We start from the raw sequence: 18,603 nt of genomic DNA, 5'->3' as shown, positions 1-18,603 counted from the left end.
CTCGTTAGTATACACAGCAAGTAACCTACCCCTTCCCATTTTTATGTAAGTATGCTGTTTGTTTTCAACAATAATGAAGAATATTCTATAATAATTATCAAAACATTTGTACATGTTACCTTATTTGATCACTCCAAGTCCTATAGGATATGTTATAGGTATTATTACTGCTATTCCTAATTAAGTGCCTCAAACCTAGGTCCAAATCCCACACTATGTGAAGTGACTGGTAGAAGTTGAGGGCATAGCCCATAACTGGGAAACTGTGTGTACAGGCTAACCATACTCATGGGGCCTCTTCCCTATCCCTTGCCCCACCGCAGACGGGACTGTGCCTTCCACACAGAGGTAATCCTAGAAAGATTGCCACAACAATGGCAATGCTCTAATAGGTTATTAAGTCTTCTGTCCATTTTTAGGAATCATGTATACGTAGATTCAGCAAACACACTACCAGGTAATATTCTAGTCTTGAGCAATAAATGGTATGGTAACTTCCTCAAGTTGCTCACAAAATTAGAAGAGATAAGACTGCTAAGTGCTGAAGAGTAGTTCACACAATGTACCATGAGAGTATTGTCTAGGGAAAGATTACTTCCTCCTGGGACTACTCTCTTATGGTAGACACAAATCCCTGCCATCATGGAGTTTACCACACTCCATGGCCAGGACCAGATGATAATAGTATGTATTGAGTGCTCACTGTAGGCCAAGCACTTTCCATGTATTAACTCATTTAATCCTGGCAACAACCCAGTGAGGTAGGTCCTATCCTAGTTCTGCAGATAAGAAAACTAGCATAGAGTTCCCACACCTTTGAGTAGAGGATTTGGGCAGTCTGGCTCCAAAACCTGACCTCTTGCCACCATGTGCTGTGTATGGCTTGAGGTCCTGGGTGAAAATTTTTAATATTCAATGAACAATGGAGGCCTTTGAAGGTCTTACGATGCCATGAAAAATTATTTGAAGTACAGGCTATCCAATCATAATTTAAGGGCATTATGATTGAACTTATCCAAAGGGTAACAAAATGGGCTGAACACAAGAGAGAAAAAAAATATAGATACCTGCATATACAGTCCCAGAGATTAACAGTGAACTCAGAGTACCTTTGATCCACTCCCATAATACTATGGGTCAGTTTTTTTCTACATGGCAAATGGAAGACAGGAGGGGAAGTCATTTCAAAGGCAACTGAATTAGTTTCTCCAATGGTATAATCAGACTTTGCTCAGACAGTGAAGTACTGTAGATGGTAATAATTCTATTTATCATACAGAGATAGAAATTAGGAAATCTGGTGTCTGAGCAGATTCCTAACTTGTGAAACTTACCTCAAGCAAAGAAAAACTATGGAAAATCTAACCTCATGAGTCCACCAAGAGTAGCTACTCATAGGCTAAAAGGCCATGACCCCATTGTGGCGGGGGAGGGGGGTGGGTCTTTGAACAGAAATGGACCAACTAAAAGGCCTGAAGAAAACTGAAGTCACAGACTTACTGTCAACAAGAGGCAGTAGTGCTTCCATATGTGCTAAAGCAAAAATCCAGTCGAAACTCTTCAGCACTGCCCGTGAGTTGAGATATGATGTCGGCACTTCAGTGACGGCACAAGCAACTCAGCTGGTGTGCAGCAATCACAAGCCAGTATGAGCAGAGATGACACTTGAAAAGTATCTTAAAGTACTACCTCAGTTTAACCTCATTTCTGTGTGGCTCCCTGAAGACCCGTGGCAACAGACGAGTGCAGCTGTGCCACCAGAGAACAGGTGATGGGTGATAGGTGGTTCCAGAAGCTCTCAAAGGTGGCTGCCTATAAGAGGAGTCACAACAAGACCTCGGTGGCTCGGTGTTGATGAGTTCCTCGTACCCTTCACAGTTCACTCCTCCAGAGAGGGATAAGTCCTGAAGGAATTGTCTCCGGCCTTTCCATTCAAGAGAAGATTGAATTGTGTCTGGGAAAAAGATAAATGAATTTGTAGAGTAAAACAAATGCCAGAGAGTAAGCAACCCACATAGGAGAAACTCTTCAGTCAATGTATAGAGAGAGCACCTGCTAGGTGATGAACAGGGCAACATCCCTGCGCTCATGGAGCTGACCATCTCAAGAGAGAGGCCAACCTGAATTTCACAGTTATCTGACTATGATTGTGATCGTTGTTAACCCATAAAGATTTGGGGAGCCATGAGAGATGTGTTGGCTAGATGGAGATAAAAAATAGAGGTTGCTGCTCTGTTAATCCTGTTTTGTTATGAAGAACAACTGATTTAGGTGATGAATTTAATGGGCAACTCTAGAGTGTGTTTGATCTCATTAAACTCTAACATGACACCCAGGAAACTCCACAAATAAGCTCAATCCACAACCCCTTTAAAATCAAGAGCAAAACTGAAAGAAACCCAAACTAACATACAACAGTTCCAAATGCACAACATGGATCTAAAAGATTTGTCACTTCACAGTTTTTAAGTTCAGGTCAAATCCCGTTAGAACATATCTGTACATAGTTAAAATAAAAATCCCTGGTCCTACCCAAAGCCTCTCATTTAGAATTTTAAGTACAACAAGAGAATGTTGGCAATTCTGTTATTTCATCCCTGACAGGAATTGACCTCATTTCTCCAATTGGCTTTGTGTATTTTAAAATTGACCAGAATGCCATGTGTGTTTGATTAGCACTTCACACCTTGTTTACAGTATATGGCGTTTGGGGGGGTGGGAGGGCTGCTGTTGGCATCTGTCCAGCTGTTCCTGATGAGGCCGCCAGGCTGAGAAACCTCCCTTGATCGGGACAAGTAGGGCAAAGGCCAAGCTGACTGAGTAAAACATCAAATGGTCCTGTTTTTTCCTTTTTCTTTTTTAAAGAAATGCCCTGAAGCCTGAGCTGGACTCCTAGAGCTCTCTTTATTCCCCAGAACCAGCATCTAGGAAAGAAGAGACTTGTTTATGGTACTGCCCTTTCCCCTTGGCCACAGCAGAGTGTTTTTCCTTAGGGCTAAAGGTGTAAATGGCAACTGTTTCCAAGACTATTCAACTCACATCGCTGCTGAACTAGTCAGGACTGATACGAACAACTTCCCTTGCACCACCCCAGGCGTGGGGAGGCCTCGTGGGGCATTGGTGGGGAGAGAGCCTTGCCGGGCAAGGGGGCAGGGTAGCCGGGAGTGAGGTCAACACAGTCATGACTGGGGAGCCTGATTCATCAGACTCACAGAGGCAGACAAGATGGTATAAGACGGGGTTCATCCAGGTTTCAAAATCAGAGAATGGAGGAACTCGGGAGAGAAGAACGAGGCCCAGAAGTTCGGAGAAACTTGCTCAAAGCCATACAGCTAATAAGTGGCAGAGCCAGGAACAGAACCTTAGACTTTTGACTCCCAATGAATTTATCCTGTTAACTACATTGGTCAAAATCACATAGAGTCAAAATTACCCTCAAAAACTCCTTAAATTGCCCATATATAGGGACAACAAGATGCTCATTTGGAAAGCAGGCACTCAGGACTACGACCGAGGGAAGGAAAAGCTGGCCCAGATCACCAGTTGCATGATTACTCTAGCATCTATTTTTATAGAGTGGAAGGGGCCATGGAATCACCCAGCCTTCTAAAACATTCTTTTTTTCGTGCTCTCTTCTCTTTGTCTTCAGAATATATAGTTTGTGTGAGTTCAGTGGGTGGTAAGGCGCCCACTATGCGTCAGGAACCCTACTGGCCAGTGGGGAGTTACTGCTACTGCTACTGCCAGTGTTACTGCTGATAATAATAATAATATAACCAAGGTATTAAGAGCTGAGTATATGCCACCACTATTCTAAGAGATTTATTAACTCCTCTAATACCATTGATGAATAAGCAAGTGCCCGCTTTCAAAGAACTCATTGTTCAGGGAAGTGGTTGAATATTAGAATCCCTTGGGGAGCTTTGAGAACACCCTAATGTGTGGGCTCTAGCTCCAGAGATTGTGCTTTAATCGGATAGGGGGATAGCCTGAGCACCAGGATTTTTTGAAGCTCTCCAGAAAATTCTAATGTGCAGCCACGATTGAGAACCACTGAGCCAAGGTAAAGCACACAGATGTGTAAACCTGCAGTGACAGGTGAGTGTGCCACAGTCTGGGTCATCCCTGTGTGCTAAGAGAGCCCATAGGTGGGACACCTGACCCAGATACCGAGAGTCAGGACTAGATTCCCAGAGGAAGTGAAATGTGAGAGAGCATCACTCCAGGCCTATCTCACCAAGGTGTGTCCAAGGGGAGTCTGTTCCCATCATGCTGCTTTCACTCACAGCTACCCAGTTGGACCTGTCCCAGATGGAACCTTCTAGTTTTAAAGAGCCTGAGCCAGTTAAGGTCAAACCAGCACTTGTGAGGGTAAGAGGTCCCCCCACAAAGCCAGGTACTGGCTTTCACACCGACAGGAGGTGCCTATCTTCTGCCTGTGTTTGTCAGCAGCAGAGCCTCTGTGCCCAGGAGCGACTGAACAGGACTGGGCATCTGGCTTGTTTGAGGAACTTCCCTTCTCGGCGTAACCCGAGTTGGGGTCTTGACCACAGAACTCCTGATTAATATTACAGCCACACTATAAATGAGATGGATTTTTTGTGCTAATTTAGGGACTGAGAACCATTTATAACATTGCTTTTGATGGGTAAACATTCTAGTTCCAAACAATCAACGGGCAAAGAATTCTTAGAATATGTTCTAGCTATGGAAATTGAGTCTGTATGGTATACATTACATTCCGAGATATTAATCAGAACTGATAAAGTGGGTATAAGATGTAAAATATTGTATTTTATTTTATTTTTTAGTCGCACCGCGAGGCTTGTGGGATCTTCGTTCCCTGACCAGGGTTTGAACCCAGGCCCTCAGCAGTGAAAGCACAGAGTCCTAACCACTGGACCACCAGGGAATTCCCAAAATATTGTATTTAAAAATCCACATTTGGCCTAACTACATCAATGTGCCATACACCAAATTGTTTAATATGTAGAACAAAACGGGAGGCTGGTTAAAAATTTACTTGAAAACATTTTGCAAATTGACTAAAACTTTAAAATTTTCAGACTTTCTGTTGATACATTTTGAATTTTTGAAAGCAAGTTATACACAAATGACAGTGGATGAAATGAAACCTCCTGGCCTTACTGTAAGTGACCTTCAGTCCTGGAGGTGAGAGACATGGGACGTGCAGATCTTCTCCGAGGCAGTGGTGCGTGTGAGCAGGCCGTTCATCTGCATCACCACAGGGAACTCAGCAGCCCAGGGGCCCAGGGAACAAAGATGAGTGATGGGAGATCTAATTTGAAGTTGTCTAACAAGATTACCAGTAGTTTCTGCTTCTAGCACCTTATCCCAAGAAACGAATTGAAGATGTGTGTAAAGATTTAGCAAAACAAGAGCAAAAACTCTGGGAATAATTTAGTTTTCCAAAATGGAGGATTTGTAATTACAAATTTGTGATTACAAAATTAATTATGTAATATCCATAAAATAAAATACTATGCAACCATCAGGAATGATGTTAAAGAAGCATATTGATTGACATGAAAAGATGTTTATAATATTGAATACTCTTTGACGAAAAGACAGGATACAAAGTTATATTCCTAGGACCAACCTCATGACTAACACAAAGCAGTATTGAGTAGCGAAACAATAATATTAAACATTTATATCCATTTTTGTTTAAAAAAAGCTAAATACATTTTTAAAAGAGAATTATAGACATTAAAGTATTTACAGAGATTATCTCTGAGTGGTAGGATTATATGTCATTTTTATTCCTTTTTATTTATCTCTATTTGCTCATTTTTCTACAATGAGTGTGTATTACTTTTGTTAAGTTAAAAAATAAAAATAAAAAAGCTTCAGACTTGTGACTTATACATCTCTATGTCTGTCTTTGAGTAGATGATATTCCTTCAGGGGATTTATATTTCTGAAGACCTTGTAAAGTGATGCATCTCCAACCTGAAACTTTGCTCATCACTTGCTTTAAGTAAGTACAGTTACTACATGTGATTTATATCTCATAAAGCTGTTTTTAAAATGTTACCTCTAGATTTTTTAGGGTACGAATTCTGTATGATACTGTAATGGTGCATACATGACACTGCACTTCACTTGTCAAAACCCATAAAACTTTACAACACAAAGAGTTATCCTTAAAGTATGCAAATATTTAGAAGATCGTTTAGGAGGTAAGGGATCCCGGGATGGAATACAGAAATTGACAAAGAATCTAAAAGTGTTACAAGTCTATGAAACAACCTCACTGAAAGGAATGGGGGAAAAGTTGCTGACCTATGTAACCTTGGAAATGAAGGGAGTCTGTAAGACTAAAGAAAAAAGGAACTGCACACAAACCTTGTAGTCTGATTGATAAAGTTGTTTCCCACAGTCATATGTGTTAACAATTCTGATACCACCGTGAATGTCTGCTGAAACTAAATAATTAACTAAATTGATGAGGGACCGTGAGAGCCAGGTTTCTCACTGTTAGAGCAGGGGTTACAGAGAAGCAAGGGGAGGAGGCTAAAGTGATCCACGTGGTAATGGGTTAGAATTGGAGACACTGGTATGAACTCATGTTTAGTTTAATTTAGACACAAGTGATTATGTATTAAAATATTTATAGATATGTGTATATACATGGGTGAGTAAACACACATGTATTTCCTTGCTCTGTCAGCTAAGAGGGATTTTAAGCCCTCTTAAGCAACAGCAACAAATATTCTTAATCCCCCTCACCTTACTTACACAAATAGTAGCATATTATACACACTGCTCTGCACCTTGCTTTTTCACTTAATATATCCTACATATCTCCTATATCAATATATAAAACTCACAATTTTTTTCACAGCTGCACAGAATTGGGTTGTGTGGATATAACATAATGGCTTCCTATTAGTAACATGTATTATTTCCAATCTTTTGCCATTTCAAATAATGCTGCAATAAATCCCCTCATACATGCATCATTTTGTACATACACAAGTATATCTATAGGTTAGAGTCCTAGAAGTGAGAATGCTGAATTAAAGGAAAGTGTACAAGCATTTGTAATTTGATGAATGAATACAAACAAATTTTAGAGCTTAGAAGTTGTTCCATTTTCATACTCCCACCAGTAAATTATAAGAGTGCCAGTTCTACCTTACCAACAGAGTGCGATGTCCTGCTTTTGGCATTTTGCCAATTCAACCGGTAAGCAATAATACCTCTGCAGGTTTAATTTGCATGTCACTTATTATAAGTCAAACTGAGCATCTTTCATAAATTTAAGGCTCATTTGTATTTCTTTTAATTTTCCATTCAGGTCATTTTCCCATTTTATTCTTGAGCTGCTGGATTTTTTTCTCATGAATATGAAACAGTTCTTTAAGGGAAATTTGTTCTCGATCTGTGATACAAGATGTAGAAATGTTTCCCAGTTTGTTCCTAGTCTTTTGACTTTGCTTAAGACATTACGTTGGCTGGGAATTCCCTAAGATGGCGGAAGACTAAGACGCGGAGATCAGCTTCCTCCCCACATATACATCAGAAATACATCCACACACGGAACCGCTCCTATAGAACACCCACTGAACGCTGGCAGAAGACCTCAGACCTCCCAAAAGGCAAGAAACTACCCACGTACCTGGGTAGGGCAAAAGAAAAAAGAATAAACAGAGACAAAAGAATAGGGACGGACCCTGCACCAGTGAGAGGGAGATGTCAAGGAGGAAAGTTTTCCACACACTAGGAAGCCCCTTCGCGGGCGGACACTGCGGGTGGCGGAGGGGGGAAGATTCGGAGCCACGGAAGAGAGCGCAGCCACAGGGGTGTGGAGGGCAAAGTGGGGAGATTCCCGCACAGAGGATCGGTGCCGACCGGCACTCACCAGCCCGAGAGGCTTGTCTGCTCACCCGCCGGGGCGGGCGGGGCTGGGAGCTGAGACTCGGGCTTCGGTCGGAGCACAGGGAGAGGACTGGGGTTGGCGGTGTGAACACAGTCTGAAGGGGTTAGTGCACCACTGCTAGCCGGGAGGGAGTCCGGGGAAAAGTCTGGACCTGACGAAGAGGCAAGAGACTTCTTCTTCCCTCTTTGTTTCCTGGTGCGCGAGGAGAGGGAATTAAGAGCGCTGCTTAAAGGAGCTCCAGAGATGGGCGTGAGCCGCGGCTAACAGCGTGGACCACAGAGACGGGCATGAGATGCTAAAGCTGCTGCTGCCACCACCAAGAAGCCTGTGTGCGAGCACAGGTCACTCTCCACATCCCCCTTCCTGGGAGCCTGTGCAGCCCGCCACTGCCAGGGTCCCAGGATCCACGGACGACTTACCCAGGAGAACGCACGGCGCGCCTCAGGCTGGTGCAAAGTCCTGCCAACCTCTGCCACTGCAGCCTCGCCCCACATCATGTCCCTCCCTCCCCGCCGCCTGAGTGAGCCAGAGCCCCCGAATCAGCGGCTCCTTTAACCCCGTCCTGTCTGAGCGAAGAACAGACACCCTCAGGCGACCTACACGCAGAGGGGGGGCCAAATCCAAAGCTGAGCCCTGGGAGATGTGAGAACAAAGAAGAGAAAGGGAAATCTCTCCCAGCAGCCTCAGAAGCAGTGGATTAAATCTCCACAATCAACTTGATGTACCTGCATCTGTGGAATACCTGAATGGATAACGTATCATTCCAAATTGAGGAGGTGAACTTTGAGAGCAAGATTTATTTTTTCGCCTTTTCCTCTTTTGGTGAGTGTGTATGTGTCTGCTTCCATGTGAGATTTTGTCTGTATAGCTTTGCTTTCACCATTTGTCCTAGGGTTCTATCCGTCCGTGTGTTTTTTTGTTTTTTTTTACTTAAAAAAAATTTTTTTTCTTAATAATTTTTTTTTATTTTAATAACTTTATTTTATCTTACTTTATTTTACTTCTTTTAATCCTCTTTCTTTCTTTCTTTCTTTCTTTCTACTTTTTCTCCCTTTTATTCGGAGCCATGTGGAGGAAAGGCTCTTGGTGCTACAGCCTGGAGCCAGTGCTGTGCCTCTGAGGTGGGAGAGCCAACTTCAGGATACTGGTCCACAAGAGACCTCCCAGCTCCAAGTAATATCAAATGGTGAAAATCTCCCAGAGATCTCCATCTCAACACCAATACCCAGCTTCACTCAATGACCAGCAAGCTACAGTGTTGGACACCCTATGCCAAACAACTAGCAAGACAGGAACACAACCCGACCCATTAGCAGAGAGGCTGCGTAAAATAATAATAAGGCCACAGGCACCCCAAAATACACCACCAGACATGGACCTGCCCACCAGAAAGAAAAGATCCAGCCTCATCCACCAGAACACATGCACTAGTCCCCTCCACCAGGAAGGCTACACAACCCACTGAACCAACTTTAGCCACTGGGGACAGACACCAAAAACAATGGGAACTACGAACCTGCAGCCTGCAAAAAGGAGACCCCAAACACAGTAACGTAAGAAAAATGAGAAGACAGAAGAACACACAGTAGATGAAGGAGGAAGATAAAAACCCACCAGACCTAACAAATGAAGAGGAAATAGGCAGTCTACCTGAAAAAGAATTCAGAATAATGATAGTAAAGATAATCCAAAATCTTAGAAATACAATGGAGAAAATGCAAGAAACATTTAACAAGGACCTAGAAGAACTAAAGATGAAACAAGCAAAGATGAACAACACAATAAATGAAATTAAAAATACTCTAGAAGGGATCAATAGCAGAATAGCTGAGGCAGAAGAACGGATAAGTGACCTGGAAGATAAAATAGTGGAAATAACTACTGTAGAGCAGAATAAAGAAAAAAGAATGAAAAGAATTGAGGACAATCTCAGAGACCTCTGGGACAACATTAAATGCACCAACATTCGAATTATAGGGGTTCCAGAAGAAGAAGAGAAAAAGAAAGGGAATGAGAAAATATTTGAAGAGATTATAGTTGAAAACTTCCCTAATATGGGAAAGGAAATACTTAATGAAGTCCAGGAAGCACAGAGAGTCCCATACAGGATAAATCCAAGGAGAAACACGCCAAGACACATATTAATCAAACTGTCAAAAATTAAATACAAAGAAAACATATTAAAAGTAGCAAGGGAAAAACAACAAATAACACACAAGGGAATCCCCATAAGGTTAACAGCTAATCTTTCAGCAGAAACTCTGCAAGCCAGAAGGGACTGGCAGGACATATTTAAAGTAACGAAGGATAAAAACCTACACCCAAGATTACTCTACCCAGCAAGGATCTCATTCAGATTTGATGGAGAAATTAAAAGCTTTACAGACAAGCAAAAGCTGAGAGAGTTCAGCACCACCAAACCAGCTTTACAACAAATGCTAAAGGATCTTCTCTAGGCAAGAAACACAAGAGAAGGAAAAGACCTACAATAACCAACCCAAAACAATTAAGAAAATGGGAATAGGAACATACATATCGATAATTACCTTAAATGTAAATGGATTAAATGCTCCCACCAAAAGACACAGACTGGCTGAATGGATACAAAAACAAGACCCATATATATGCTGTCTACAAGAAACCCACTTCAGACCTAGAGACACATACAGACTGAAAGTGAGGGGATGGAATAAGGTATTCCATGCAAATGGAAACCAAAAGAAAGCTGGAGTAGCAATTCTCATATCAGACAAAATAGGCTTTAAAATAAAGACTATTAGAAGAGACAAAGAAGGACACTACATAATGATCAAGGGATCGATCCAAGAAGAAGATATAACAATTGTAAATATTTATGCCCCCAACATAGGAGCACCTCAATACATAAGGCAAATACTAACAGCCATAAAAGGGGAAATCGACAGTAACACAATCATAGTAGGGGACTTTAACACCCCACTTTCATCCATGGACAGATCATCCAAAATGAAAATAAATAAGGAAACACAAGCTTTAAATGATACATTAAACAAGATGGACTTAATTGATATTTATAGGACATCCCATCCAAAAACAACAGAATACACATTTTTCTCAAGTGCTCATAGAACATTCTCCAGGATAGATCATATCTTGGGTCACAAATCAAGCCTTGGTAAATTTAAGAAAATTGAAATTTTATCAAGTAATCAAGTATCTTTTCCGACCACACTGCTATGAGACTAGATATCAATTGCAGGAAAAGATTTGTAAAAAATAAAAACATATGGAGGCTAAACAATGCACTACTTAATAATGAAGTGATCACTGAAGAAATCAAAGAGGAAATCAAAAAATACCTAGAAACAAATGACAATGGAGACACGATGACCCAAAACCTATGGGATGCAGCAAAAGCATTTCTGAGAGGGAAGTTTATAGCAATACAATCCTACCTTAAGAAACAGGAAACATCTCGAATAAACAACCTAACCTTGCACCTAAAGCAATTAGAGAAATAAGAACAAAAAAACCCCAAAGTTAGCAGAAGGAAAGAAATCATAAAGATCAGATCAGAAATAAATGAAAAAGAAATGAAGGAAATGATAGCAAAGATCAATAAAACTAAAAGTTGGTTCTTTGAGAAGATAAACAAAATTGATAAACCAGTAGCCAGACTCATCAAAAATAAAAGGAAGACTCAAATCAATAGAATTAGAAATGAAAAAGGAGAAGTAACAACTGACACTGCAGAAATACAAAAGATCATGAGAGATTACTACAAGCAACTCTATGCCAATAAAAGGGACAACCTGGAAGAAATGGACAAATTCTTAGAAATGCACAACCTGCCAAGACTGGATCAGGAAGAAATAGAAAATATGAACAGACCAATCACAAGCACTGAAATTCAGACTGTGATTAAAAGTCTTCCAACAAACAAAAGCCCAGGACCAGATGGCTTCACAGGCGAATTTTATCAAACATTTAGAGAAGAGCTAACACCTATCCTTCTCAAACTCTGCCAAAATATAGCAGAGGGAGGAACACTCCCAATCTCATTCTATGAGGCCACCATCACCCTGATACCAAAACCAGACAAAGATGTCACAAAGAAAGGAAACTACAGGCCAATATCACTGATGAACATAGATGCAAAAATCCTCAACAAAATACTAGTAAACAGAATCCAACAGCACATTAAAAGGATCATATACCATGATCAAGTGGGGTTTATTCCAGGAAGATAAGGATTCTTCAATATACGCAAATCAATCAATGTGATACACCGTATTAACAAATTGAAGGAGAAAAACTATATGGTCATCTCAATAGATGCAGAGAAAGCTTTCGACAAAATTCAACACCCATTTATGATAAAAAGCCTCCAGAAAGTAGGCATAGAGGGAAATTTCCTCAACATAATAAAGGCCATATATGACAAACCCACAGCCAACATCGTCCTCAATGGTGAAAAACTGAAAGCATTTCCACTAAGATCAGGAACAAAACAAGGTTGCCCACTCTCACCACTCTTATTCAACATAGTTATGGAAGTTTTAGCCACAGCAATCAGAGAAGAAAAGGAAATAAAAGGAATCCAAATCAGAAAAAAAGTAAAGCTGTCATTGTTTGCAGATGACATGATACTATATAGAGAGAATCCTAAAGATGCTACCAGAAAACTACTAGAGCTAATCATTGAATTTGGTAAAGTAGCAGGATACAAAATTAATGCACAGAAATCTCTGGCATTCCTACACACTAATGATGAAAAAACTGAAAGTGAAATCAAGAAAACACTCCCATTTACCACTGCAACAAAAAGAATAAAATATCTAGGAATAATCCTACCTAAGGAGAAAAAAGACGTGTATGCAGAAAATTATAAGACACTGATGAAAGAAATTAAAGATGATACAAATAGATGGAGAGATATACCATGTTCTTGGATTGAAAGAATCGACATTGTGAAAGCAATGTACAGATACCCAAAGCAATCTACAGATTCAATGCAATCCCTATCAAACTACCACTGGCATTTTTCACAGAACTAGAACAAAAAATTTCACAATTTGTATGGAATCACAAAAGACCCAGAATAGCCAAAGCAATCTTGAGAACGAAAAACAGAGCTGGAGGAATCAGGCTCCCTGACTTCAGACTGTACTACAAAGCTACAGTAATCTAGACAGTATGGTACTGGCACAAAAACAGAAACATAGATCAATGGAACAGGATAGAAAGCCCAGAGATAAACCCATGCACATATGGTCACCTTGTCTTTGATAAAGGAGGCAGGAATGTACAGTGGGGAAAGGACAGCCTCTTCAATAAGTGGTGCTGGGAAAACTGGACAGCTACATGTAAAAGTATGAGATTAGATCACTCCCTAGCACCATACAAAAAATAAACTCAAAATGAATTAAAGACCTAAATGTAAGGCCAGAAACTATCAAACTCTTAGAGGAAAACATAGGCAGAACACTCTATGACATAAATCACAGCAAGATCCTTTTTGACCCACCTCCTAGAGAAATGGAAATAAAAACACAATTAAACAAATGGGACCTAATGCAACTTAAAAGCTTTTGCACAGCAAAGGAACCCATAAACAAGACCAAAAGACAGCCCTCAGAATGGGAGAAAATATTTGCAAATGAAGCAACTGACAAAGGATTAATGTCCAAAATTTACAAGCAGCTCATGCAGCTCAATAACAAATAAACAAAAAACCCAATCCAAAAATGGGCAGAAGACCTAAACATATATTTCTCCAAAGAAGATATACAGATTGCCAACAAACACATGAAAGAATGCTCAACATCATTAATCATTAGAGAAATGCAAATCAAAACTACAATGAGATATCATCTCACACCAGTCAGAATGGCCATCATCAAAAAATCTAGAAACAATAAAAGCTGGAGAGGGTGTGGAGAAAAGGGAATACCTTGTACTGCTGGTGGGAATGTAAATTGATACAGCCACTATGGATAACAGTATGGAGGTTCCTTAAAAATCTACAAATAGAACTACCATATGACCCATCAATCCCACTACTGTGCATATACCCTGAGGAAACCATAATTCAAAAAGAGTCATGTACCAAAATGTTCATTGCAGCTCTATTTACAATAGTCAGGAGATGGAAGCAACCTAAGTGTCCATCATTGGATGAATAGATAAAGAAGATGTGGCATATATATATAATGGAATATTACTCAGCCATAAAAGAAACGAAATTGAGTTTTTTGTAGTGAGGTGGATGGACCTAGAGTCTGTCATACAGAGTGAAGTAAGTGAGAAAGAAAAACAAATACCATATGCTAACACATATATATGGAATCTAAGAAAAAAAATGTTATGAAGAACCTTGGGGTAAGATGGGAATAAAGACACAGACCTACTAGAGAATGTACTTGAGGATATGGGGAGGGGGATGGGTAAGCTGTGACAAAGTGAGAGAGTGGCATGGACATTACGTTTGGACATAGCTAGTGGGAAGCAGCCGCATAGCGCAGGGATATCAGCTTGGTGCTTTGTGACCGTCTGGAGGGTGGGAGGGAGGGAGACGCAAGAGGGAAGAGATATGGGAACATATGTATATGTATAACTGATTCACTTTGTTATAAAGCAGAAACTACCACATCATTGTAAAGCAATTATACTCCAATAAAGAAGGGGAAAAAAAAAAGATGTTGATATGTGAATACTTTTTTTTTTTTTTTTTGTGGTACGCGGGCCTCTCACTGTTGTGGCCTCTCCCGTTGCGGGTCACAGGCTCCGGACGCGCAGGCTCAGCGGCCGTGGCTCACGGGCCTAGCCGCCCCGCGGCATGTGGGATCTTCCCGGACCGAGGCACGAGCTCGTGTCCCCTGCATTGGCAAGCGGACTCTCAACCACTGCGCCACCAGGGAAGCCCGTGAATACTTTTTTTAATAGTCCTATTTAACAATCATTTTAATCTTTACTCAGGAGAAAATATCTCAACTGCTCCAGGCCTCTGGACCCTTAGAAACGTCACGTGATGTCAGGCCCCTGTGTTTTTGTAGGATTTACCTACCTTTCTGGGATGCAAGTGTCTTGCTAAGGCATCTAGATCATCAGCCACTTCCTGCTCACCAGGTCCAATCAGTTGTGAATCTAAGAGTGATTCAAGACAGGCCTCAGTTAACCAAACCTGGGGATTTGGGTGTTTTGTTTTGTTTGTTATTACTGTACAGATCACGTAGGACCTGCATGGGCTGCCCTATAATTTGGCCATGGGGAACTCATACCATCAGCTTCTGCCAGGCCTGTAGGTCAGACTATTCTGAAAATGTTTCTGACCCTTGCTGTCTATTTTTGTCATGATACTTACTTTGCATCCATCCATTAGTGGCCTCTACTGAGCCTCTGCCATATTCCATGTGTCATATTTTTTCTCCCCATAGAAATCAGTGTGCTCGTTTCAATTGGGTTATTTCCTGACAGCCACTATAGCAGTAGTCAAAGATGCTGGTGCTCTCCTTTCCAGTACTTCTTAAGGTCTTGGTGGTTTCCCATAGCTGTTGGTGAACAGTGTCTTCCAGCCCTTCGAAGGACATAGCTAGGAGATGAGCGAGCAGCTCACCATTAAAAATTTACCCCAACATTCCTATCTCCTTAAGTATTTGAATTATTTCCTTCACATTACACTAAGGAATTTCCAGCTTCTCAACTTCAGTTGGCATGGGTAAGCCAGGGCAGTCCACAAAAAGCAGGTCCATGTTTGCACATTGGTGAGAATGACAACTCAGACGTGGCTAAGACTTCCCTCACTTAGTTTCAGAATTGCTGCAAAATATACACAAATGAGTAAGGATACATGTTGGTGTGAGCTGTCAGATACCTAAGGATCCCCACTGTTAATCACAGAGGTGTATCTCAACAGCTCTCACAGAATAATGAATTCATCAGGTCAACAGAGTTTAGAAACACAGCTGTCTATCATCTTTCATATCAATTTAGGCCGAAAGAAGGAAAGCCCATGCCATGATTCAGGGGTCCACTTATTTCCGTGAAAGGAATTTCTTAGTCAATTGCAGATACAACAACCTGGTTCCTGCTGCCTTTATGGCTTTCTGCATCATCAGGCCAACTTGAAGATTTGTTGCAGCAGGCCTGGGCAATAGTTTGCCTCAGTTAGCTTCAGTGGGCCAGCTTTTAATATAAAAATGGAGCATACAATTAAATTGCCCCTAGCCCAGTAATTTCAGAATCTCTGGTAATTTCACCCACATTGATAATTTCAGTCTAACCTAAAATTTTAATATTTCCTATTTGACCCAGCACCATCAGAATACCACTTAGGTATTCCATCTTTTTTTTTTTCTCCTAATATAAATTAGCAAAACAATCTCCCCTCAGTTTGACTTTTTAAACTGGCCACTCAGGGCATGCTGGGCTCTGATTCTAGTTATGTTTTGGCAAACAATGGAGGGCAGAGGGTAAGTGAAGAACTGACTTACTGTTGCAAGCCGGCTAAGTTGTTGTGGGGTCTTCAAGTAAGTAAGATAGATTCGTAAGAAGGGAAGCAGGGCAACTTTCTTTAGCAAGGGAGGCTCAGAATATGCTGCAGATTCCATACACAATCTATTTCAATTTGGGGGCAACATTCTTTTCCAGACAGAGTTCTAACTTTCCCTTTTTAGAAGTGGGGAATCTGTGAATTCAACTAATATAGTTTGGCAATCAATAAGATCCAACTTTTAGTTTGGTTTCATCTACCTTAGCCCAGTGGCTGCAAAAGACAAGTGTTTTTAAGTACCATCACAGAAAGTTTTTTGTTTTCAGCTGATCCTTGGCCAACAATTTAGGACTCTGAGCTGGACATTCTCTTTCTTTAAGCTGTCCAGCAGTAACTACCCACTCTTCAGTTCCTTGTGGCTTTCAGACTGTTCTGTGTCAGTTGCCACTTGTTTCTGCAAAGTCTTGTCTTTAATGAGCAGTTCAGATGATCTTCTGGTTAACAATTTTGCCACTGTGTGGCATGGGCTCCCAGAGTTCCGTCCTTTAATACTAGATGGATTTTTATTGCTGTCACCACAGAGAGTCCAAATGATGAATCCCAGGTTCTGATTGCTTCCTGAGAGGCTTTTGCCAGCAATTCCTCCTGCCATTGGTTTCTATATGAATCAAGGTTCTTTTTATAAGCAACAGAAACAAACTCACACTATTTTAAGCAGAAAACAGATTTATTTTTTTAAAAATGCGTGGAGTTGATCATAAGCTCTGCAGAAGCCAGAGGATCAGATTTAGAGGTTGCAGATGAGCTGGGAACTATGCCCAAACTCATGCTATGGAGGGAGTCTGCTGGGTACACACACTGCCACTTGTACCACTAACGTCAAATCTTGGACAAGGACAAAAAACGTCTGTGTTTGCTGCCTCGGGGAAGTGGTTGCAGGAACGACCACTGTGGCCACCTGTGTCAGAACAGAGGCAGTATGGTCTCTACTTTTTTGTATCACTAGTTTCCAACTCAAAGTCCTGGAGAGGGGCATTTAATGGGAAGGACCTTGAATACATGCCTCCACTCTACACAGAAGACTGGTAGCCTGGAAAAGCAAAATATCCAGCATTCCAGCTTCTGTACTGGAGCTGGGGGTTTGCAAATATAGGAAGCAGTGCTTGGATGCTGGGAAGCCAAAAGGAATGACAAATGACCAGTTAGGCTTATAAGATCAATTGACATTTACAAGAAGAAGAGATTTCTCTTTCAAACTCCTCAACAGTAAAAAGGGCATTCAAGGTCTCCATTTTATTTACTGGCCTAGAGTGTATTTTTGCTCATCTTTCTTTATTTGCACTGAGTAGGACAGAAGGAGTAAGAGGACTCTTTTAAATCAAATGACTATATTTTGTTTGGTCTCTGTACTTTATTGATATACTGAACCTATGCCATTTTCAAGTATTAGATTTTATATAGATTAATTCCAATATTTTAATTTCCTCTATGTTAAAATGCTAGAAAAATAGCAGAGTCATGAAATAAAATAATAGAAACACACTCTTTAAAGAAAGTTTTATTTGCTGGTACAATATCCTAAGCCTTCTTGCGTTTGCTTTGCTTTGTTTCGTTTTAAGTAGAACTGATGATGGTCCAGTCTTTACGCAGGAAATTGGATTTAGTGAGTGGCAGTCACAGCCACACAGCGAGTCCTTAAGTGGTAGTCCATTTCCAACACTAAGCCTCTAGACATCGCACTAATCCCGGCAATATGAGAGAGAAAGCCAGATCAAAGCCCATTTGGAGAAAGAAAGAAAATAATCCCAAACTGCTCCTTTGATGTCACATTAGGCCATTAATACACATCACATCTGTTTAATTTAAAACTTCTGCCTAGTGCTGGTACGACTTAATTGCCCACCTCTTGAGACCCAGCATTAAGTTACTGTGTATTTGGATGGGAAACATGATTTGTGCCATAGTCAATGATGAGGTTTAGAGTCAAGTCCATAGTCATGCATTCTCTATACTCTCCACTGACCTGACCGCATGTCCCTCACAATGTCTTCAGAGGATGAGGGGACCATAAATCTGTGCAAAGATGGGTCTCTCCACCCTGTGCTGCTCTCTTCCTGGACACTGCCTTTTGATTCCCTAGAGTATAATGAGAAGTCTGTTAACTAAGTGTCTCTTGTCTCTCTCAGTGACCGGTCATTTCCTTCCTGCCCTTACTCTGTCTCATGTT

Source organism: Grampus griseus (assembly GCF_964374135.1).
Source record: "Grampus griseus genome assembly, chromosome: 8".
Classification (NCBI taxonomy): domain Eukaryota; kingdom Metazoa; phylum Chordata; class Mammalia; order Artiodactyla; family Delphinidae; genus Grampus; species Grampus griseus.
The sequence above is the reverse complement of the archived record's forward strand: the minus strand, read 5'-3'. Positions refer to the sequence as shown.